Raw genomic sequence first — 26363 nt, forward strand, 5'->3', positions numbered from 1 at the left:
ATAACTATCTTTTTCGAGACTTTCTGTTGCTTTGCTGAAGGTTTCTTCTTTTTTCCTTTGTTTAAGCATGTCCATACCTGTGCAATGACACAATTTTATGATGTCTGCTTTTAAATCTTTCTCAAATCTCTCTATCTCAGTGCTTTCAGCTATTCATATTTTTTTTTTCATTCCAAGTGAGATTTTCCTGGTTCTTGTTATGACAGCTGATTTTTAATTAAAACTTAGATATTTTGTAGAAATACCCTATGACCCAGCCATCCCATTACTGGGTATCTATCCTAAGAACCTGAAATCAGAAATCTCAAGAGTCCGTTGCACCCCTATGTTCATCGCAGCATTATTTACAATAGCCAAGACTTGGAACCAACCTACATGCCCAGAAACTGATGATTGGATAAAGAAGATGTGGTATATATACACAATGGAATACTACTCAGCCATAAAAAAAGACAAAATTGGCCCATTCACAACAACGTGGATGGACCTCGAGGGTATTATGTTAAGCGAAATAAGCCAGTCAGAGAAAGACGAACTCTATATGACTCCACTCATAGGTGGAAGTTAGTATATTGATAAGGAGATCTGATCAGTGGTTACCAGAGAAAAGGGGGGGTGGGGGGAGGGCACAAAGGGGGAAGTGGTGTACCCACAACATGACTAACAAAAATGTACAACTGAAATCTCACAAGGTTGTAATCTATCATAACATTAATAAAAAAAATAAATAAAAAAACAACTTAGATATTTTGGATATTACGTTAGAAGAACTGGGTCTTATTTAAATCAATTCTCTTAGGTGGCTTTCCCTGACACCACTTATGTAGTAGAAGGGGAGAGCACTGCCATATTATTGACAGGTGCAAGTAGATATCCCATTGTCCTACTCAATCTCTGTTGACCCCCCAAAGTAGGGAGGGGCTCCTAGATGGTAGGAGGTCCAGCCTGCACTAGACTTCTGCTGATACCACCCTTGCTCTGATTAGCAGCAGTGCTAGTTATACTACTACCAATACTACTAGTATTACTAGCCGTACTACTGCTCCCCACCTGGCTTCTACTGATCCCATGACGGTGGGAGGGGATAGCTTCATTTCTGCTGGGTGGTAGTAAAAGTCTTGTTATCTGTCCACCTTCCTCTGACACCACACCAATGGATAGAGCAAGGAGCGTCTGGTTAATGCACAGTAGGGAGGAAAGTTTAGGCTCCAGATGTAGATTCCACCGACACCACGAAGGAGAGATCTCCTTACCACTCAGCAGGGATGAAATTCTAGGCTTGCACTCAGCTAGCCTTCCCTGGAACCACCTTAACCTAGAGGTTGGGTCCCTCATTACAGCCTGGTGAGGCTGGAAGTCTAGGGTCCTATTTGGCCTTTGCTGGGCTGGGAAAGATGGAGACAGAGTGGTTTTCTGTAGTGTTTGTCTGGGGTTAGAGAGATTATTATCTTAAAATTTTTCTATTTTGCTAGGCCACCATTTTTCTGGTCTGTTGGCTAAAGAGCAGGCTCTTACAGAGGCTTATTTTGTCTATATCTCTTAGTGTTTCTGGTTTGCTGGCTTGTTGAGCTCCAAGTCTGAGATATATGAGGCAAAAGGCAAAGATAGAAATGATCACCTGACATTATTTCATTTCAATGTCGCTGGCCAGTCCACCTTCTTCCCTACAAATTTTAAAGTCTTCTAACATTTGTTTTATACATAATATTCAGGGGGTTTTAGCTGTACTTAGTGGGAGAAATCCAGAAAACTATATCTAATTCATTTTCCTTGAAGGTGAATTGCTGTAACAATGCTAATATTTTAAAACTACTTTCATTTATTTTCTAATGGAGAATAAAAACGTAATTGCATTTTTAATACAAAACACTGCTAAGAGGCTAATAATCTTGTTAAAAGGTAAGGAGAAGTTACTAAACTTTTAATACAGGTGTCTGTGCAAAATGATGAGTTGAAAACCTTTTCTATTAATTTTATACATCTTTCTGAAGATCTGTGGAAAGAAAATAAAAAGTATAGACGATATTTAAAAATCTTTTAGAGTTTTTGGAGTATATAAAAATATAAAAGATGTTGATTAGAAAACAAAGTCAGGCAGAAAAACTCTTCCTTTGTAATTACATGAACAATTTAATTTAGTAAAAGAACAATTGGAGAAATCTGAAGGAGAGTTATGTGTGCTTTTAAGGGTAGGTTTTTGTAAGAATCTATAGAGAGGCCATATGACTATATAAAATGCTATTTGTTGAGATTAACATTGGAGCACAAAACCAAGCATTTTTGAATAAAATTTGCAATTTAATTATATATAATATAGATACAAAACTATGTTTTTCTCCGTATATGTTTATAAGGATTGTTTATATATCTATGTTTCTCTATTGAAAGTATTTTTGGGGGCCAGCCAGGTGGCCTAGCAGTGGCTTGCACGTTCCACTTCAGCAACATGGAGTTTGCCAGTTCCAACCCCAGGTGTGGACCTACGCACTGCTTGTCAAGCCATGCTGTGGAGGGTGTTCCACATATAAAGTAGAGGAAGATGGGCACAGGTGTTAGCTCAGGGCCAATCTTCCTCAGCAGAAAGAGGAGGATTGGTGGTAGATGTTAGCTAAGGCTAATCTTCTGCAAAAACAAAAAAGAAAGTAGTTTTGGTGGCATCTTTGTATAGGCAGAAGTTGGGTTTGGTTTTTTATAATAGAAAGTTGTAGTAGAGATTATCAAACACCCTTCATAAAAAAAATAACATTGTGAATTAAAAAAATAAGGTCGGTAAGAAAGAAACAAACCAAAACCAATTATGATAGCAAGAACAAAAAACAAAAAAAATACATATATTATGTATTAAGTATACATAATATATGATGCCACGGCTTAGTTACATCTCCCACTTTCAATACTCCTCATGCCTCTCAGAAACAGAACTGCTTTTGCTGGTTTCTCAGTTCATAAATTTGGAAAATAGGCAAGAATCACATGACTACAGAGTTCCTTAAATAAGAATAATTTTTAATAGTTAAACACTGTAAATATTCAAATATAATACAAATGTTTTCTCAGAATGCAGAGAATATTCAGCTCCTATCTGCTGAGTATTATTTTAAGTACCTATTAAGAAACAAAATTAGGGCCATCCTGGTCGCCTAAGGGTTAAGTTCAGTGTGCTCTGCTTCAGCAGCCAGGGTTTGGTTCCCTGGTGTGGACCCGGGGGTGTGGACCTACACCACCCATTTGTCAGTGGCCATGCTGTGGTGGTGGCTCATATACAAAAAGAGGAAGATTGGCCATAGATGTTAGCTCAGGGAAAATCTTCCTCAGTGAAAAAAACAAACAAACAAAAATCATGGCTATAAAATACTTTTCAATGTGTAGACTTTTAACAGTTTTATTTTTAATGCACCAACTTCAGAGAAATATAAATTTAAAATTTTAACATGTAAAATAAATGTCATATTACCATCCAGATGAGATGGGGGATACTAAGACATTATTTTATACTGGTGGAGCACATAATGATAACTCTAATAATTAGATAACATATTTTAATTTTCCAAGTGTAATTATTAGTAGCAGGCGGAAATTAAGTTTTTGTTAAATTTAATAGGAAGATCATGCCAAGAAGATCCTCAGAGAGTAATTAAAATTAAATTTTGTAGAAACATTAATATTTTGATGTCCATATAAACATAAGTTAAATGGTAAAATGACTTTTTTTGATAATAATTTAACTAAGATATTTCATAGGAAAGAAATAATTCAGATGGGGTTAGGATGGCTGTGAATTTGAAGGTGATCATGTTTTTCTGTAAAGCTGATAAATTCGAACTGGAAGCCTGCAACTCGGTAATACAGAAATAATAGTCAATAAAGGCTGAAGGGGGGGGCAAGAAAATAGAAGTTAAATGTTAAGAAATCAAGCTAAATTGCTATATAATTATTAAATTGACAGTGAAAAGAAATGTATTTTTAATACCCCAAATCAGCCATTTATTTCATTTATTCAATTTAGAACACAATTGCAATTACGTATTTTAACAAGTGGCCTTACTTATTCTGGGTTGAGCATGAATAGTTATTTTATAAATTAGGTATTAGGACTTTTCAGAAAGAACTAGGTCAATTAAAAGTTAGTAAAGCCAGAAGTCCAGATGGCGCTGAATTCACCCAACTAAAATTAACTACTCTGGATTTGGCTCATTCTCATTACTCAATTATTCATGTGATATATGTGAAAATCTGGCAAATTGGAAAATTGCCGGTAATTTGCCCCATCAATGGAAAATGACTCAGTTCTCCTAATTACAGATTAGACACAATAAGTATTTTTTCTTTCCCCTTAGGTATTTTAAAAAGCAACTGACTCTGTAATAAAAAAAATTAACAATCAAAAGAAAATCAGAGATAATTTAATTTTTTTCCCATGAGTTTGTAATTCACATAACCATTCACATGAAAGTTAGCAAGTAGCCATGTAATAGAGAAGGAACACTGTGTATTACATAAAATGATAAAGGAAAACTGAAAAGTGAAAACCCGTGCAGAGGAAGAATTCTAGATGCTCACGTTTTTGCACTAAATTGTTTTCTGACCTTAAATAAATCACTTTATCACTTAGATTCTTAACTTTCTATGATATAAAATCAAGCACCTGCACTTAAAAAATTCAAGTGTCTTTTTTTCAGATTTCTGATTTCCTTCTTTAAATTTATGCAATTCTGTAGAAGAAAATTTATACACAAACTTTTTAAGATTAAATGTATCTCTAAATAGCTAGTATGTGATTCGTAATATTTTACAAGGAATTACATATTGAAAATTTTCCTATGCCATCACATCATATATATATATATTTTTTAACAATAAAATGTTGCTTGTTTCCTTGGTTTTTCTTTTTCCTTTTTTTTTTTTGACACTGATCAACTGATACTCTGTGAAATCAATGATAACCAGAATCAACCACAATTTTGTATCTATTTTCTCACTGAAGACCCACAGTAACCCTGTAAGGCATGCATAATTATTTTCAATATTTTATAGATGATGAAAATAAGGCATATTCAACTTCAGACCCTTCCTCTATCTGGAACAGTTTATAAATCAGCACTACCCAATAGAAATGTTATGTGAACCATGAATGCTATTGATAGTGGCCAAGCAGGAGGGTGACATAATCACAGGGGAAGTGAAGACAAGGTTGTTGGGGTGGCTCTGAAGCTACAAAAGGATATTTTAATTTAAAGAAGCCATTTTGGAGGCCACTGGCACATTCTGGTTATGAATGAAAAGTATGAATGAGAAAAGTGTGGCCAAAGATCATAATGAAAGGAATGAAAAGAAAGAGAGAGGAAATGAAAAGATATGATTTTAATATTCATTTATGATATGACCTAGTGAAAAATATATATCACCTCCTCAAGATATAGAGTTCTTTTGGATTGAAGCTGAAGTTGGAGATGAAAGAGGATGTACTGTTTTAGGGAAAATGGCCAGGACCTTAATCTAGTTGATCAAATTTGCAACACAACAAACTTCTCTGTAGTCTATCTGGGTAGGTCTGTGTTTTATTTTTTTTTTGTGCTAGAACTCACTTATTTTAGCACGGACAATCAAGATTCATCGTACAGAAGTTACAGTTAAAGTTAGACACAAGAATGAAGTAGAGAGACCAGGTCAGGACAAATGGGTCCATAAATGTTATATCTCAGAGGTAGATGGGGTAACTCCCAGGCATAAAATTCATAAAATATTTTTAGGATATTTAAATAAAAGATGCCATTATAAAATAATACATTACCTTGATCTTTATCATTGCTCAAATTTTACAGCCTTGCTTAACAGTAAAATTTACAATTGACAGTACACATTTCCCAAAAAGTAAATTATTTTCATGAAAATTGTATAATACTAAAAAGCACAGATTCTTTGAATTCTTGAGTCTCTACTGAGTGGAAAGTACTGTGTGTGTGTACAGTGCATTTTGTCAGTTTACAGATTTGGAAACCAAGCCCTAATTAGGATGGATTAAATGACACTGCTAAAGTCAAAGAGTAATGCTTAAGAACGTGAATTAAAAACTAACACCTATAATTGGTATTAAAACATTTTTAGTTTTTAAAAAATTGAATACACTGTGATGAACTGAAGCTCCTATTAAAAGCATCTTTAAATAGTCCCTAAAAATGAGAATAACGTTATTAGTCAAATTTGGGAGGAGACGTTGGGGCTGTCCCAAAGTGAGTATGTTATGATCCCATCTCCCTCTGTAAATACAAATAGCCTTATACATAGGTGCACTTGATATATTAGTGGATAGAAAGAAATGTCATATATTCATTTAAACTTGTTAAGTTATCATCATAGTATGATGATAAAAGTCTAACTTTTCTTTTTGCAATTAAAATGTTTTCAAGCGTAAATTTTACTCATCAATAATGCTAAGCATGGCTCATCTCCCCCCCCCCAAAAAAAAAACCTGTATTAAAAAATAGCATCCTCTTTTTCTTTTCTTTATATCTGCACTTTGAAATAGTAACAAAAAGACAATTAAAAATAATGAACAACGTTTTCATATACAGCAGGATGGTAGATTGTCTCCACCATGAAAATAATTAAAGATGCTGGACTAAAATAAATCCTTTAAAATGCGTTGAACTGGCAGGAAAATTAGGATTCTTCAGAAGCAAAAATCTGAAAAAGCTAAAACAGAGAAATGTAAAAAAATAGAAATAAGAAAATATTTAGAACTGAACAATTCTATGTATGAGCAACTGTTAGATATAGTTAAAATAGTTCTGGGGCCAGCCCGGTGGCGCAGTGGTTAAGTTCACACTTTCCATTTTGGCAGCCTGGGGTTCGCCAGTTTGGATCCTGGGTGCGGGCATGGCACAGCTTGGCAAGCCATGCTGTGGTAGGCGTCCCACATATAAAGTGGAGGAAGAGGGGCACAGATCTTAGCTCAGGGCCAGTCTTCCTCAGCAAAAACAGGAGGATTGGCAGCAGCTAGCTCAGGGCTAATCTTCCTCAAAAAAAAAAAAAAATAGTTCTAAGCATGAAATTTATAACCTCAAATGCTTACATTGGAAACCCGAAAAGACTGAAAAATCAATATGCACCTGTAATAGAAAAAAGAGATAACAAAAAGATAGAGAAGATAGTAATAACATAGAAAAATAAAACAGAGGATTGATAAAGACAAAGTTGGTTCTTTGACATAGGCAACAAAAAGTAAAAATAGACATATTGAAATACATCAAAATTAAAACTTCTGTTCATAAAAGGATACAATCAACAGAGTGAAAAGGCAACCTACAGAATAGGAGGCAATATTTGCAAATTGTGTATCTGGTACGGGGTCAATATCCAGCATACATAAAGAACACCTATAACTGAATAAAAAACAAAAATAATAACCCAATTATAAAATGGGCAAGGATTCTGGAAATGCATAGAAGTGATGGCTGCACAACAATATGAATGTACTTAATGCCTCTGAACTGCACACTTAAAAATGGTCATGATGGTAAATTTTATGTTACATGTATTTTGTAACTGTTTAGAAAAAAATAAATTTCTTTTTTTAAAAACTATGACCCAGACATATGTTTTCAGGGAGGTGTGATAGATTTTTCTTACAACAAAAAATAATCCTGGGAGAAAGTTTCAACTGACTAGTATGACTGGTATTAAACTCATTGTTTAAGATTTTTAATTTACCGATCTTATTCTGTTTTACTCTATGTTGTAGCATAGGATTATAAACACGGAGTAGGAACATTTTGTTTAAATTGGGATCTTCTTACCAAAGAATCATTTGAAGGGAAATTATTTTCATTTTCCATTTCTTTAGTAATTCCTGGATTACCTCTATAAAGGGAGGTTACCTCACATTCTGTGAAAATTAATAAACAGAGATCTTATTAAATTGGAGTAAGGAAGCCAAAATGGAGAGCGCTCATGCTCCTCATCACAGCAGAGCCCACAGGAAGAAGAAGGATTTCCTCTTCTTGACTGACAAGAAGCTCAGCCAATGAGAGCCTGTCACAACTCAGCCAATGAAATGCCACTAAACCTCTGAACTCTTAGTTTAGAATAGCCCTCCCACTTTCCTTTTCCCCCCATAAAAAGGTTTTCTCCTCCCTTGCTGCTGGGGGACTTGCACATGGCTTACCATGGTTACAGACCCCAAATTGTCATTCTTTGCTGATCCCAAATAAACCCGTTTTTGCTGGAGAAATAACTATTTGTTTAAGGTCAATAGTTCCTTAAAAAATAATTATACCTATTTTAGGATATTTCACTCTCTTTAATTTATCATTTGCCAAACTGAAAATATTACTGTTAGTTAATCCTAGTTATGAAAATAAAATTTAAATCTCAAAATAAATCTTCAGAATAAAAATGAAATATACACCTATAATTAACCTAACGCATTTTATTTTAACTTTCTCATGTAGTGGTTTTGAAACTTTGCCCAGTTTTGCCAAGGTCCCTCCAAAGACTGAAGCTCGAAGACATGGAGCAGGCAATGGGGCCAATCTCTAGTTGCCTGTATATCCCCGTTATTTGTTACATTTGGCTTTTAGCAATTGGGACTCACCTTTTTTGTGTTTTGAGAAAACTGCTGTTTTTACTGACTGTACTAGTTCACTATTTATAATAACACCAAGTGAAAAGCCCATAATAAGAAGGATTAATAAGGAAGAGAATGCTGTACTGAATGCAAAGCATTTGCTGTTGATTGCATGGGAAATTTGTTATGGTCTCTTGACTTTTGGTTTACTAAGGAAAACTTTGAACCCTCATATTCATGTTTATAGAGGCATACAGGCTTTCTGAGAACGTTAACTTGGAGTCAATATAGTAATTCAACTAAAAGTCATGTGACTTTTAGTAGTCAACTAAAGTGAAGTTAAAACACATTTTTTGTAGTGTTTTCAATGCAAGTAGATTTTTATACATGCCTAAAAATGATAACAATACCGTTCTGACAGGTTTTATCAACCAAAATTCCTTTTTGGAAGAAATATAATAGGAGACATAAAATGCCTAGGACAGTGTCTGGCATTTAGTTATTTACTAAATGAACTCCTCTAAAAGCCAAAACCATCCATCACTGCCAGTTTGAAGCCATATCGTGAGCTCATCATATTGAATCCTCATAACTTTCTCCCTTTGTTGCTGTTTCCCCAGCCATCTTCCCTTCCTGCAGTGTCTCTAACTCATTAATTGTATAATCATAGAATAACCCTCTGTGAAAATACCTAAAACCTCCACCTTCTCACCCAAGGCTCCTTATTGCTCATCTTCTCCCAAAATCAATGCTGCTTAACCTATGCTTTTTTTCCCTTTCCAGGTCATCCAAAATACACAAGGTCGGAATAAACTAAATTAATAGATTAGCCCATGATGCACTGCAAAATGGCTGTTTAATTTTCAACAGAAAGGACGTAATTCAAGTCAATAAACATTGAATGAATACCAGCTAATGTATGTTAATTCCTTAACCTCAGGGTGGATTCCATAGTTCAAGGCAGGGATGAGGAAGGAATTAACTATTCTCCAGTTCCCTCACATCTCCTTATTCACTGGGTAAGTCAGTTCTTAATGCTAAAGCCTGATCTAAACCTGTATATCTTTCACTTCAAAACGCAAGCATTTTCTGTTCTTCTGTCCTTTCTTCTTGATTTTAGGCTGCAATCAGAATTCTACTAAGAATGCCAATGAACTAAATCAGACAGCAACAGTTCATGTGTTAGTATTTAGTATCATAAATTTCTGTGTTTTGCAAAGATATTACATTTATTTTGATCTCAATTATTAGGGAAGTCTTCATGGAAGACATGCCTTTAAATTTTGCCTTGAAAACTGACAAGGATTTTCATATGTGAGAAATGTGAGAAGAGCATTCAAGGCTTAGACCTGAGCACAGACATGGATAAATGAAAGTGCATTGAATGTTGATAGGACAAAGATTAACCCTAGGTGACTGAAAGGTAGGCGGTAAGGGGGTACATAACAAAATTTGAAGAAATATTGTGGTTAGCAGCAGAGTATAATGATTAAGAGATTGAGGATGGGAACCAAAAATAGTAGGAATAATATAGTAATAATAATGATACTTGTTTTGAAGACTTGAAGAGTAATGTTAATAATGAGTTAATCAGAGAATCTAGAGAATAATATTAACCAAATGTCGCCATTTTTGATAGTATATAATTTTACTGTTTATCTTGATAACATATAATTTTACTGTTATCTTCAGTAGATATAGAATAAAGATTGCTTTATCCTGTGAGAAAGTTTAAATCATCATAGTTTTATAAAAATACAAAGCAAAACCCTTCTTTCCATAAAAAGATGTTGATTTGATCTTTTAGGTAAAACAAAAATACAAAAGACTGGTGACCCCAAATATAGAGATAGAGGCACATAGTTAGAGAGAGAGAGAAGTTGAGTCTAAAGAGAGAAACTGGAGGAATAAAACAAAGTCTCTTCCCATAGATCAAAAAGAGTTTATAAAGGGGCTGGCCCCATGGCGCAGCAGTTAAGTTTGCACATTCCACTTTGGTGGTCTGGGGTTTGCTGGTCTAGATCCCAGGTGTGGACCTATGCACAGCTTATCAAGCTGTGCTGTGGCAGATGTCCCTCATATAAAGTAGAGGAAGATGGGTGGGCATGGATGTTAGCTCAGGGCCGATTTACCTCAGCAAAAAAGAGGAGGTTTGGCAGCAGAGGTTAGCTCAGGGCTAATCTTCCTCAGAAAAAAAAAAAAAAAAGAGTTTATAAAGATTGAAAACAACACTTATAAGAAAGGTGACAATAGAATAAATTCTCACATGCCTTAAGGCATGTTGATCATATTTACTGAATATAAATTCACAGCATATGGTCTCTTAATTGGACAAAATATTTAAAATCAAGACTGTCCAGAGAAATGTAGGATATATGATAACTTTTTCTAAGGTCACCTTGTAGATGAAAACACTTAATAATGAAAAAATTTTTATGCTTAAGTAACTAACCCCATCTGGAGTGGCACCAAGACTTAATAGAAAATTAAGATCTTTTATAAATTGTGTTATTGCAAAGTTGAATACAATAATAGTCCAAAGAATTCCTCCATAGGTGAAAATGAGCGATAATTTAGAAATATTGTAAAAGGGAATATCCGTGCATTTCCAAGAGCTGAAATAAACTTTGGAATGGCATCAAAATGAGAAGAGAAGTCAAAATATAGTCAAAGCATTTATATGTTCCCGGAGGTATTAAAAAAAATTATTTTATGTTTTGCAGTAATCTCTTAAATATATCTGCTCTAGCCTGGAGTGTTGAAACGAATAGAGCAGCCTTTCCTGTGTTCAAAACACCTGAGTTGTGGATCCAGTTATATCATAAGCTGTCGTTAGGTTTCCAAATAAGAAATGAAATAGACCTTAAGATGTTTCCAATATTCTCAAGTTTTCTCTTGAAAAGGTTTTTTTCAAAGTTATGAGAACTTTCAAATGTGAGAGATACAAAGGTTTGGAAAAGTAAAGCAAGATAAAGTTTCTTAAATTAAAGCTCTGAAATGCTGACTCCAAATCTTAAATTAAATCTCATATTGTATCATCAGATAATAAGAGATAGCTAAGGATACAGGTGATATTTTTCGGGAAATGTCACATCATGTGTGAAGGGTTATTTCTTTCATAGTCTCTAACATTTAATTGGAAATCTTTGCCAACTTGTGGATATAATAACCTATTCCGGGAATACACGGCTTTTGCTTGAGCCAGATTTGTCATTCTATTCCATTTGAGTTTAAAACATTTGTTTCAAATTCACCAACATATCCTTGCAATAATTACTATTGTTTCAATCACAAACTGTATCACATAGGATTTTTAATTTACAAATTACTTTTAGCATCTGTATGTATTGTCATGTTAAGATGGGCCACAGATTACAAATAATTTATAGCAATTTGAAAATAAAAAGAAGTAAGAGTATAATTGTTTGGACCTATCTGATTGCAGAGTAATTACATACGATGGATAACAGTGGTTGTCCAGTTAATTAAGCACAGGGAATTGTTACTTCCAGCGCTTTTTGAGTCTTCCTCAAGAGAAGCTGATGAGATGCTCAGTAAATCAGACCAACAAAATTTGGCAGTGTCTTATACAGATGTGTTTATGTCAAGCCAATAGGTAAGAAGAAGGTAAAAGAAAAAGGTAGCATAGGTGAAGGAGCAGCACGAAAGAGAAGCAAGGAGGACAATGTGAGATTGGTACAAGTGATAAAATAGGATGCACCAAAACAAAAATGGGAATTTAACAATTTTTACTAAGTAGCGAAGGCTAAGTAGAGAGAATTACAAAGGAAAACTCTAAAAGCTATGTGCATAGAGTATCTGAACAGCAATCACACATGATGTAAATTGTATCTATCCTGTCTTACGTGTGCCACTTTCTTATTCTTATAATAACATCAACAGTCATCTTACTGAGATCTGAATATGCTCCGGGCACGCTGATAAATGCTTTCTATGTTTTATCTTATTTTATCCTCATAACAGCCCTACTTGGACTCTCCCTATATGACGAATGAGAAAACTGAGATTTGAAGAAGTGAATTACACAGACACACACTAAGGAAGGCACGATTCGGGTCCAGATTCACACGACCATCAGGTCCTCTTATGGCTTGAGTGTCATACTTCTGTTATGTGGATAGTGTGTGAACTAAATATACAAAATACTTTGTAAGTCATATTATCAAATTCAGGAAAACTATAGCTAGGAACTTTAATGTCTTGGCTGACCTTACTTCTGTCAAATGCAATTTTATAAAATAAAATGTAGCTGAAAGGGATGTTAAGAGCCACCAGCCACCTAGCCCACTTACAGATCTTATATTTTCCACCTAAATTATCTAACTTATTTTCACCCTATAATGAGTGACTTGTATGTTCAGAGCACGGTGCTAGACATTTTAAAACTTTGATCTCCATCAGAGTTCAAACTCTATCAAAAAGGGTACTCTTTAATGCAGAATAAGATATCTGAAAAATTCACATACAAATAATATGCCACGGAAATGTAGAGAAAGGTATAATTAATAGTAACCAACGAGATTAAATCTTAGGAAAGTAGGTTACACTTGAAGGTGTTAAAGGATTATTAATATTTCAGTAAATGAAAAATGAGAAAAGAGACTTCTGGGAAGGAGGGGAGAGTATAGACATTGGAAACCTCACTCACCAGTTTTCTCACTTGCATAGTGGGAATAAAACTCAAGAGATTATAGTGAAGATCAAGAAAGAATGGCTAGAAAGCTCATGTAAAATTTGAAATAATGTAAACATTTTCACTACCATTAATATTATTGTTGTTACAGTTACAGAATGCAATGGGCAGTGGCCATGAGTATTCTGGTACACTTGCAAAATACATTTTAGAATGAAATTTAATCATATGTCATCTTATAGAGAATGATCACATATGGTATGGCTTAGGAATAGAATAATCTAAATGGACTGGAAAAAAGAGATATGACTATGACACAGGATCTGAGACAGCTTTAGAAAGAAACATTTAGGCCAAATGATGAAGGATCTTAATAAAATGCTATAGAATTTGAAATTTATTTTCTGGATTAATTTTTTTAGCTAGATCTTTGAGAAAGGAAGTAAAAAGATCCAATTTATGTTTTAATCATATTATATTAATATGCTTGTCAGTAAACAACATGGCTTTATGTATTTTGAGTCATGTTATTAATTTGATAATGTTGGGAGATAAGGCAAATAATATATTGTATAATTTGTGGGTAGGGAAATAGAGACTTGAGATATTAACTGGTTTCTGTATCACTACCTGGTAGGTGATAGAGCCAGGAGGCAACCCAGTCTTCTAACTTGAAATCTAAGTTCTCTGCACAGTGTATTCATTCATTCATTTAACTTATTTCTTGAGGAACTCCTGTGTATGTGAGCATCATACGAGTGAATAACACAGACACAGCCCCTGCCATTATGCAGTTTATAGCCTAGCGGTAGAGACAGATAAATAGTTAAGCTTTGGCCTTTATTATAATAAGTGATATTTAAATTTAAGAAGTAGCAGCATCTTTGGGAACACAAATGAGGAATAATAAGCTGGACTGGGAAGTAAAGGAAAGTTTCCTGGAGAAACAAATGCTGGAGCAGGCAGAATAATGCCCACCCTCCCAAAGGTCCACATTTCTACTTCCTGGAAGCTGTGAATATCTTAGATTATGTGACAAAGGGGAAATAAGATTGGTAATCAGCTGACTTAAAGATAGGGAGATTATTCTGGATTAACCAGGTGGGCTGAATGTAATCAAGAGTCATTAAAAGTGGAAGAGGGAATCAGAAGAGAGGATCAGAGAGAAGACAACATAAGGAGAACTTGGCTTAATCATGCTAGCTGGAAGATGGAGGAACGTGGCCATAAACCAAGGGATGCTCGTGACCTCTGGAAGCTGGAAAAGGCAAGGAAATGGATTTTTTCTAGAGCCTCCAAAAGGAATACAGCAATACTGACATCTTGATTACAGCATGAGACCTATGTTGGACTTCTGGCCCCCAAAACTATAAGATAATAAATTTGTGTTGTGTCAAGCCACCACGTTGGTGGTAATTTGTTACTGCAGCAATAGAAAACTAATACAAATTCCTAAACGGAGACCTTCAATGCATTAATAAGAACCACGAATTTCTATGATGAATCAAACTAGCTCACTATGACTTACACAGTGAAAACATGTGAACACCTGCGAAACTGGAGAAGACAGGTATGGAGGATATCATGTTTAAGGAAATTTTATCACCCACAGCTTTGTCTTTCCTGTTCCAACTGCCCTGCTTGTTAACCCAAAGGTCCAGCACATTGTCTGGAGCCCAAGAATGACTTGAGGGAAACTGTCAGCCATATTTCTGATCAACTCCAATCTGAAGGTACACGTAATCGAATAAAAGTCTTGGAGCGTGTCAAAAAAAGAATTTCAAGTCATTGCTTGTACAGCCTCGCTGTTCAAAGTAGCATACAATCATCTCAGCCCTTTTAAATAAAGTTTTATTAACCTTGAAAAAAAAGAATTATGAAAAATGGAGAAAAATTGTTACCAGTAGAAAGGAATGCATGTGCAAGACCCAGAGCTGAGAATATGTTAATTATGGTTGTTGTTGTTGTTATTAATATTGGAAGTGAAAGAGGAAAGCAAAATGTATTTGTTAAAATGGAATGTAAAAATGCAAGGAGTAAAAGAAAAAGATAAGGGAAAGGTCCTGCAGGGACTAGTTACTCATGGCCAGCTTGATGGACTTTGTCTTAATCACAGTGAACAGACATTTAGAAGTTAGAAGCAGGGAAGCAACCAAAGGGTTGTATTTAAGAAGGTAACACTAGCATTAAGATAAAGATTTAGGAGTTGAGATTAAACAGAAAGGGTAAGCAAGACTGAAGGAAGTATTGACTTAGTGAATTGACTATGAAGAATGATGCTAAAGACTTGGATTAAATGAGAAACAGGGTCCCTCTTCACAGCTCAATAGCTATTCTAGTGCTAAAAACAGTCACATGCCATTATACTAAAATTTGAAGAAAGTTTAAGAAAGGAAGCAGCATCACGTAAAAACCAGAGGGAGAATTAAATTTAAGGTAAGATGCCAGAAAGACCTTAAGAAAAGTCTTGAGAAAAAGTGATGTTAGAGCTGAGAGTAAGGTGAGTCAAGATTCTTCAGGAGAAGTGTAAATGGAAAGAAGAAATAGTCTAGTAGAGAAGAACATGGGCCTTCAGCTTAATACGAGGTCGCTGTGTTGACAAACAAGTAGATAACTTGATTTAATATTTCCAACATAAGGCAGCTCTATGTTATGACAGAGTCAGGAATGTGACCAAGAAAATGGTTGTTTGGGTAAACCGGAGCTGGAAGTCACTAAATGAGGAGGAACAAAGAGACTAATATATGATGTATGTGGTCCAAATGGATGTTTAAGATAGCCTGAGACATTAGGGCAAGACTTGGCTGATGAGGAACATAGATCCTAGTGATACAGTCTTCAGGAAATGTCATGAAATGACCTAGAGGTCAATAGACTATAGAGGTGAGGAGGGGGCAGAAGGTGGAATGCTCTGATGGTTTAAGTTTTAAAACATCAGATGATTTTATTCAAGGGCAGAGGAGATATTGACAGCTAGGAAGTAATAATATGGTAGTGGCATAGGAGAGTGAATTTAAGGTAAGGGAGAGTCTGTGAGAATAAGCTTCCTCTCTTTGATTTGGCTGCAGGGGAAATAGCTTCAGTGGAGAGCTAGGTGTCAATTATAACTCTAGGCAGTAAAGATGATTGAGAGGAGAAGCTTATGACATGGGATGTTTATTTACCATGAAATCAGATGTTTCAGAAGGCATGGGGAAAATGCCAGGCAGGGAGGAGAGTAAAGGGAAGTTGCTTTAGGAAAGAAATTGTACCCAACGTCTGAGAGAACAGCAGAGAACAAATAATGAGTAGCTTACAATATATTCACTTTTTCATATACTAAGCCTGAGGTACAAGAGATATCCCAGATGAGATATCTTCCAAATAATCAGGAATTTTGCTCTGGATTTCAGATGAAAGATCAGGGATTAATCTACTTTCTTGAAAATCATCAGCATAGAAGTACAGTTAACATTAGGTGAAATATATGGTCACCTACAGAGAGAGAAGACTAAGAAGAAAAACAGGGCTAAGAACAAAGCACAAAGAGAAATTTTCATTTAGGTGTGGACAGAGTAAAAGGACAGAAAAGAAAGCTATGAAACGATTTGACGGTTAGGAAGAGAACTAGAAATGATATAGACTTTGGAAGATAATTATTAACCATGGTCACATACAACAAAATAACAATAATAATGGAAACATTAATGAAGTGCTTTGTTCCAAATACCTTTCCAAGCATGAGATATATTTTAATTCTCTAAGTCTTTGTGGTAGTGATGTCTAGCCGATCACCAAAACTATCCCCCTTTACTCCTGAGCATACAAATGAACACCATTTCTCCTTTGCCCAGTGGATGTAGCTACATAATTGCGTTCTGGCTAATGGAATATAAGTGGAAGTGACATCTACCACATCCTTTCCTGGGCAGCCAAACCTCCAACACAATCCACTACATACTTTTCCTATCTGTTTTTGTAAAGGCGGCCTCAAGGAAGCTCCAGGAAGTTGAGAAAGAGAAAGGCATGGGGCAAGGAGCCAAATAAATAGAGCAGATCTTAAGACCTGTGACTCCAAAAAAACATTGAATGGGATTACATGGCACTGGAAACAGATTAAAAGCACACTGGGTTTTTAGACCCAATACTGACAAGGAAACCATAAACCCAGATCAAATAAAACAACAACCAGAAAGCCTTTAACTATTTAAACCTTGAAAAACCTTAACTGTTTGAGCCTTAAGACTGCCTTCAGAACCCAAACTAGAATAAGGAAAAAGAGGGCTGCAGAAGCACTGGTGTCCCCAAGAAGGAAATTCGACCTAATGCCCACTGCAGATGGGGCCATGAAGAGCAATGAATAAGAAAGAATCTTCAGGAGAGAAGAGTTAGGACCATAGGGACCACCAGACAACTAATTTCCTCAAAGAGAGCAGAGCCTAAGTCTCATCAATTTACCCTCTCCCCTGGATAGGAAGTCTTCAGCATGTCTACCAGTAGGACTGCCTAATATCTATTGGTCAATAATTACTGTATGTCTTCTATTCTTCTCTCTTCTAAATGAGAGATTTTATTGTGAATATCGTGTCTCCAGGTCGTAGAGAAGGTCTCTTTGGTTGTTCATTGGTTGTCAGACTGTGAAGAACCAATCCAGACATAACGGAAAGAACTCTGCTACATCCCAGAGATCTTGGATACAATGGTTTGATGGAGCTTTGATTTGTCTTCCTTGAAGCAGATCTAAGTGTATTTTATATAAAAAGAAGATTGAATAGATGTTTGATGTCCAGAAGGGTGGAATTTTACAGAGATTGTTGGCTGATCACCAAGCTTACTTGCTCTTCTTCCTGAACACAAAACCAAACCACATTTTTCCAGCCTCCACTTTGTAAAATGTAGCCATCGGACTGAGTTCTAGCAAAAAGAAGGCACATGGAAATGATGGGAGTCATTTTTGAGCCCAGTGCATGAAAATATCTCATGATAGATCCTCCATGATAAATCCCAACCAACAACTGCGTGCCAATGCAGATGAAGATGGGAGATCTGTCGGCCACTTGGGGTCCTGAATGGTTGCGTGGTTGGTCCCCTCACTCCCACCTCTGCAGACCAGGAATATGAACATTGGAATGCTAGGTGAGCGCCAAAACAGGTTTACTTTATTTAGTCACTGAAGCTTGGGGGTCTATTTGTTACATTAGGTAATGGAACCTTAACACATACATCCTTATAACTTTATTAGGTAGATTCAATTATGAACATCATTTTAGAGATGAAAATACTGAGACACTGAGAAGTTAGGTTACTTGCCCGAGATTACACTGCTTGGTATGTGGCAGAGTCAGAATCGAGCACCAGCAGTTTGGCTAAGGATGACATTCTCTTAACGTGTCTTACAGATGTTAGTCTACAAGATGAGTCATTGAGTTTGAACAAGAATGAGCTCTGATGACCCTCGAAAGACTTATTTCCAACCAGTGGTGAGGATCAGGTGTGATTATAAAGAGACGACAAAAAGATAGCGAATATAAACTATTTTACTGAATCTCTCACGTTAAATCAATTATTTTCATAAGTCCTGACAAGGTCAGCATTGTAAAGCTTAAGTGTTGCAGATATCTGTGGGACCACCAAAATCTGAAATCCACTATATTTCTAGGCAAAAACATATCAAGGATAATATTTACCCTGAATGTAAGTTCTGAAAGAATGGTTGGGCTCACACTAACTACGTTTTGAATTCAGCAATTTAATCATTCTTTTGTATTCAAGGTAAGCAAATAAAAGGGTCAGTATGGAAAAATTTCTAATTTTGGTAATGGTTTGATTGTCTTTTATTATGCTAAAATATGTCTGAAAGACCTTGCCTTTCAAAATATCATTGATCTCAGCAGCAGCCTATCTAAGGATCTTTATAAGAAGCAGGACACATAAGTATTGCTAAATTTTAGGCTTAAAAAACAGATGAGGCTGGCTTTATACCTACCCCAAACTCACACATTCCTAGGGTCAGCTATTCCAAATTTTTATCACTCATCTCAGAGCTCCACAGATCTCTTACATTGTCCACAAATGGCCTTACCTCTAATTTTACGGTAGAAATTGAGGATCTTAGGGAGAAAGTCCTTCAAATTCTTATTTTCACTTCTTGAATTGTCTGCAAAAGCTCACGTGCGTCCCTTCTGCCCACCTGCCTCAGGGAAAGTGGTGATGTCCTTTTACTTTGTAAACCCTGTGTGTGAGATCTAATTGCTTGTGCCATCTTCATGTCCTTTGTTCCATCAATGATTCTTTCTCCTGAATTTTCAATTGTGCCCTCTCTGTCATTCATTTGTTTTCTAGTTCTTTAGAAAGTCATTTAAACAAAAAATCGCATTGAACTATTGTGATTTTCCAAATATAGCACATACTTTTTCACACATCCATGCCTTTACCTATGTTGCCTTCCCTGCCCGAAATCCTTCTTTCTTACTTTTCCTGTTTAACTGACACCTGTCCTGTAATATTTTGACCTTCACTCTTCCTTTTCAGTAACATCTTTACTGGTTTCCATGGGCAGAATCATACATTCCTGTTATGTTCTTGTTACAATTGATTGATATCTCTATTTATGTCACTTCTGTTAAAAAATAGTATATCTGTTACATTTTGGTCTCCCACTTAAGCTGAAGGCAGAGTTCATGTGTAAGATAACCAGTCCTGAACACAAAGACTGGCATTTAAATGTTCAATACACATTTGAATGAATGAATGAAAATGCTATTCAAAGAAAGGAAGCAAAGAAAACATACCTTTCCTCTTTCTTTATATTGATAAAAATTGGACAAGAGAAAGAATGCTCAAATTGGCTGCTTTAAGTTGGAACTGAAAGCTAGCCCAAACTATCCTCACTTCTTGGGTTATAGAATCAATATAGTAATACCTGTTTTTGCATCTCTTTCTAAGAATCTCCATCCTTCATTTCTAACTGTGCTCTCATTTCCATTCTAATTTTCTTTAACTTTATCTAATATTTTCAGGACTTTTTGGGATATGTAATAAGAATGCTAATTCTATGGTTTGATTGCTTCGTTTCTGTGAAGAACTTACCTCAAACTCAATATTTTGACTTGTTCCAATTTGCCCTTCACTTACTTAGAGGAATTAGGCTAGGGAAAACAATTTTTCTCAAGTCTTCTTTATCCCACCAAGTTTTTAAAAAATTTAAGTGCTTACATTCTGGCACCAACATGCAACTCATGTGCCAACCTGCTTCTCAGGGAAATACACCCAGGGACTAAAGGTTCTCCTTGTGTCTCGTGATAGACATGGGATTAGGGAAAACTTTTTATTATTATAATGGCCCCCACTCACTTTTATTCTCTTGTGTGAAAGAATAAAGATGGAGTAGCTCGGGATTAAATCTTTTGAGAGATGCTTCACCCAAGTTGATCCTTGAGTTATGAAACTGGAGCATGTTCCTCATTGGTGTCTCTTCCTTAAAATAATTACATCAGACATAGAGTCATGTGTTTCCTTCTACCTTTCACTCATCTGAGTAGGGGAACAGTTTTAATTACTTTATCTGATTGAACGAGTGAAAACATTAATAGGAAGAAATAAACATTCTTTGGTGAGCATATAATGGTGAAAAAAAGATTATTAATTTTGTTCTCTTTTATGTCCCCTTCTTTCTTGCCCCTCTTAGTCTTTCTGGCTGGTTAATTATAAACAGAACTTTAGGACATTGCTTGCATGTGGCTGGCTCAAATATGACACCTCCATCAGAATCCACTTTTTAGGACGTACACCCATCCATCTGGCTCCACCCTCTCTTCCTGAAGCTAGGAGCACCATGTACTCCCTTATCACTCTTTTTCCCTCTCCTCGTGTGTATGTCTTTCTCGGACACATATCTTTTTCCTTCCACCACCCCCATCTTGAGTTTTAATACTACTTTATGTGTTCCACTGTCATAGTTCCTATTCCAAGGTTGCTTTTCATTTTATTTTGTTTATTTATTTCTTTTAGTGAGGAAGACTGCCCCTGAGCTAACATCTGTGCCGATCTTCCTCTATTTTATATGTAGGACACCGCCAAAGCACGACCTGACAAAAAGCATGTAGGTTTGTGCCTGAGATCCAAACCTGTGAACTCCAGGCTGCCAAAGCGGAGTGCACGAACCCAACCACTACAGCACTGGGCTGGCCCCTAGAGAATTAACTATCTCCTTAATAGGTGCTATATTATATCATATTTCTCTTTGTGTGCCTGGCACCTAGCACTGGGCCTAGCAATTAGTAGATGCCCTGAAAATGAATTAATAAATGAAAATGTAAGGATGTTTAGAAAATAGAATAAATAATACAAATTCCATAGATCATTATTTAAATCTTACTCTTTGTGAGAGTCCTGTGTATATTGGTCTTTATAGCCAGATTAAACTTGAGGTTATAACAAATGGTCCTTTAAAATAAAAGATAAGTGTTTAGAAATGCAATGAATTGCCCTAGTTTTTCCATGCTGTACTGGGAGCAAGGCTGGAAGTCTTACTTAGACAGCATGACGCTACTATTTTGTGGGTCAAAATATTGAAGAATAGAGTTAGGTCGGCAGACGTGAAAGAGCAAATCAAAGCTAATCTCTGACATAAACTCAACACCCAATGACAAGCATCAGAGGTGGAAGGAAGTCATTACCATTATATTTATTCCCCTGAACTTGAACAAAACATAATTATGGTTTGGGCAAAGCTGAAAAAATATGCCTTTCAAAATATCTTTCATTTATGTTTCCAATTAATTATCAATTAACTATCTGTAAGTCATGTATGAAATAAAAATCCAAGGGAGAAATATTTGAAAAGTAAAGTATAAATCACAGGAATCTGATATACCTAAATAGAAATGAGACTTCTGTATATTTCGGAAATCTTACAAAATGGTGGAATAGTGTAATAAATGCTATCTTAAATATTAAAATTAGGCAAAAGATCTCTTTATTAGGAAACAATAAAAGCTTTTCAGTTCCGCTGGTTTTAAATTTTGACTGACTAAATGAATTAGGATATTATTTGCTCATAATTTTCATGAATTTCTCTTTCATTATCTTTGCCTTGGACACATTATGATGTCAAAGAATGTCCTTAATGCATTCTTATTTGAAAATAATTATGCTGTATATTTTCACCTGAAGTTGCTAGACCTAGTAATATTTAAATACAGTTTAATTTTTCCACAGTATTATGAAAACTTCAGATGATTTGGAAAAATGGTTGCTTGTCATATGAATTAGTAGATTTTGTTTGAAAAATGGATGTTGTTTTTCATGTTACATGCAGAAAAAAATTAATGCTTACAATGAATAGGTGGATTTCCTGTGAAATTAATGAAAGGATGTTCTAAAAAACTATTTAACTATATAATATATAGTTTTTATATACATAATATAAAATTGTTATACTGTGGAGGGTAACTGGAGGGGAAGTAGAAAGAGAGAATTAGAATAATATGACTAAGTTTCATAGAAGTCAAATACTCTTTAAATGAAAGCTACCAAGAGATTTCATATAGTGGATCTAGAAACTGGAGAATTTGAGATTTCAAGCAAAGATGGAAGTTGATTGTGAAAATTTGTCCTGTACCTTATCCAACCCTGGGGGTAGAGAGGGTGGGAAGTAGATAATGAAAGTCCTGATAGATTTGGGCATCTGTGAAAAGGATCAGTCCTCTGTCCCTAAGTATGGTCCAGGACAAAAGGCTAGGCCCATTTTATGGCAACTTTGCCTGGGAACAAAATAATAATTGGTACTCTATTTTAAAGCAGATAGGCCTAAGAGTGCTCCAAAGGGATTAGAATGTTTTTCTTTCATGCTCGAACAACATGGATGTGACTGAGTAAGCAGACAGCCCTGAAGAAAGAGGAATGACTTGCTCATGGCCTAGAAAGAGGACTATCATAGAGTGAACTTCATCAACTGAGACAGGGTGGTGGTAATGACATCTCAGTGGATGCCAGCCTGAAGAAATGATGATCCTGAGGACCAGAGGTAGTCCTCCCCACCATCTACCACCAGGTGCCTTGTCAATCTTCCCAACCCACTTCAATGAAAGGAAGGAGAAACCTTGAGCTGATCAAGTTTAAATTTCTGCCATCCAGCCAAGAGGAGACTCATATTAAAATGTAAATCTTCTCATAAAGTTACATTCCTCTGTCTTCTGCATTTGTGTGATTGTTAGCTGTATAATCATCACCATCATCATGTCCTGAGTGTTCATTATGTTTTAAGCAGTAATAAATTTCTTCACATTAATCATCTCATTTAATCTGATCCACTCCTTTTTGAAGAGTGGGTCACGTAACTCACACCTTTTTGCATATACAAGGATCAGAAGGATTAAGTAACTTGGCTGAATCATATTTTGAGGATCCAAGATCTTCACTAGGATTGTATTAATTGAAAGCATTAATAATTTCTTATTTAAACTATATATTAGTTCTAGGTGTCTGGATTAGCTACCAATTGAAGTACATGGATACATAGATAGGCTGCCATATGATAATGACATCTCTTTTATATGTCTGTCCCAGTCAGTGAGAATGTAATCAGCAAAAGTAAGGAGAAAAGCTATTTTACACCACAAATTTGTATCTTAAGTTGGATTTTTTAATTATCATTATCATTTTTCTGGTTAGCATAAGAACTGGATAGACAATAGATAGGATATTATTCACAGTCTCAGAGAATGTTGGGTAACAAAATGATGACTTGATTTTAAAATGTAGTTGACATATTTAGTGCTCAAAGGGAGCAATGGAGATGCTCATTAAGAACCATAACATATACAAAAGTAGAAAAAAAACCCCTCTACTTATTGCAAGCCTTCTCTTGAGGAATGGAGTGTTTTGTAGCAGTTAAATGTTTTTAATCTGATGAGATTTACCAACTGAGTGAATAAAATAATAATAGATGATTTATTATTTCACAGATAAAATTGTGTGTACTTCAGAGACCTGTTTAAAGCAATAGGGAAAGTTTACACAAGAATTTTTTTCTCCTCCCCATTATGACTGGTTATTTAACTGTTCTGTGTGTTTGAATATTATAACTCATGCCACTGAGATTACACAAGAAAGCAGGACAAGCAGGACAAGCATGACAGAATCATGAGACAGCTGCATAATTACTGCAAATGAAAAGTCTTCAGTTACACGTAAGAAATTGTAAGAGAAAATCCCTTTTCAGCTTCCCATCTTGAATGCATAAAAGTGCTGAGTGATAAATTCTTAGCCTTTTTGAAAGAAATATCTAGTTATGCAACCTGAATCCTAAGTAAATACATACATAAAAGTGTTGTTAAAGGAAGGCAAATACACTAGGAAAGATGAGATGAGTGGAGTCATATTAAAATAGAGCCAGAGCAGCCATTCCAGAGGAATTGCCTTGCAAGTCTTTTCTTTATCTTCCAAACTGGATCAAACCACCAACATTCCAAGAAGTCAGTGTGGACAAGAATATCTTGTTTGTAAGGACTGATGAACCCAGACTTTGCTGATGACCAAGTCTTAAGTCAATCAACTGAGGACAAACCCAGCCTTACCCCATCTTTCACCAATGAATGCTTCCTTAATGCAACTTACCTCATCTTCCTCCCTTTTTCCCATAAAAGCCCTAAGCCCCTCTCCTGTAATCAGGACATCATTTGAGTTTCTATCTGAATCTGTGCTCCCTAACTTGCAATTCTTCTATCCCAAATAAACACTTTGCCTCTTAAACTGGTTTCTGGTTTTGTAGGTTGCCAATACTCTTGGAAGAGCATGCTTCTGGCGCTAAAAATAGGAACTCTAGATAAAGAACAAATAAATACAAATGGCTCTTTCACGATCATTCACAGGTTAAGAGCAATTGAAATCATTTTCAGCCTGTTTCACAATGTAAAAGGTGAAAAGAACATGTGGAAGAAATTGCTAGATCTGGTCAAACCATGTTTTTCATGATAATACAAGTTACTAATTTGGTTTGGTAAACAGCAAGCAAGAAAGATTATTTTCTAAGATCTATAGTTATAGAATGTGTGTGATGTTTCAAAACTAGGAAGCAGAATGAGAAAGAGGACTTAAAAAGAGAGATTAAACATGAATAGAGCAAAAAGTAATATAGCAGTTTCCAAAATTATGTTCTATCATAATTTTTGGCTATTGAGATCACACATACTTTCTCTAATACATAATGAAGCTATAGTCCAGAGTTAATAATTTCACCACAAGCTACTGAGCACAATTTTTTCTCTGAAAAATTCTTGATTATTATCAGTAATAAACAAGAAGTTATTTTGGGGGAAAACTCAGCTTTGATAAATCATTGAAAAGTAGAGTTTTATTCTGTTTTTAGAATGTAATAACAAACATTGCTCTTGAAACATGTGCCAAAGTTTGATAAATGTTCCTCTTGATTCATTTTTGACCAAAAAAAAATCTTATTTAAATTGTTTCATCAATAATGCTTACTGCTGCTAATCATCAAATATTTCTAAAATATCATCTGTAATATTTTAAATAACAGATATCAATGTTTATATAATTAGCTATACAAGAATACTTTATAAACACAAAACAATTATTAACTTGATGATATTTTTTGTCTAAATTTAGTGAAATAAATCACCTCTAGCTAATTGGGGCTATAAGAGAGTCAAGGAAGCAGAGAAAACATAGCAATACTGATGGCTTTTTAAAAATTGCAGCGTCTTGTAATCATTAGGGTTTTTAGAGGGGATAATATTCAAAAACGTGTGAGCTCAATAAAAATTTGATAAAATTTTTTAGAGGGTGAAAACAAAGGGTTATAACATTAATAAATTTACGTTTTTCTCAGCGTGCTTGAATTTTAAAATAAAATGATTAAAAATTAAATAAAAGGCACCTCAGTAAGACAAATACAAGAAAGTCACAAACATCTAACATCGATGTATGAAAGACTGATACCCAGAAAGAAGCTTATGCAAAATGTTGAAGGGAATAAAAATAAATTTTTAAGTATTTTTGAGTGATAAGGGGATGTATATTGCTTCAGACAGCAAAATTCTTGATTTGCTTACAACTTCCTTAATAAAATAATATTTAAATAAATGATTTGTTGGTTTTAGAGGGAAGGAAGTTTACAAAAGTAAAATGATGGCAAGCAAG

General features: G+C 35.2%; 1 protein-coding gene and 1 non-coding gene across 9 annotated transcripts in view; one reads left to right on the plus strand and one right to left on the minus strand.

Annotated features, from left to right (window-relative positions):
* The window catches only part of BRINP3 (BMP/retinoic acid inducible neural specific 3), a 394820-nt gene that overhangs the window by 208079 nt on the left and 160378 nt on the right, over positions 1-26363 (minus strand). The window lies entirely within an intron of this gene.
* LOC139080711 (small nucleolar RNA SNORD29) lies at positions 14712-14778 on the plus strand. Its single transcript, XR_011535424.1, has one exon. It is a non-coding gene; the product is annotated as a small nucleolar RNA SNORD29 (small nucleolar RNA).

Source organism: Equus przewalskii, chromosome 31, assembly GCF_037783145.1.
Source record: "Equus przewalskii isolate Varuska chromosome 31, EquPr2, whole genome shotgun sequence".
Classification (NCBI taxonomy): Eukaryota; Metazoa; Chordata; class Mammalia; order Perissodactyla; family Equidae; genus Equus; species Equus przewalskii.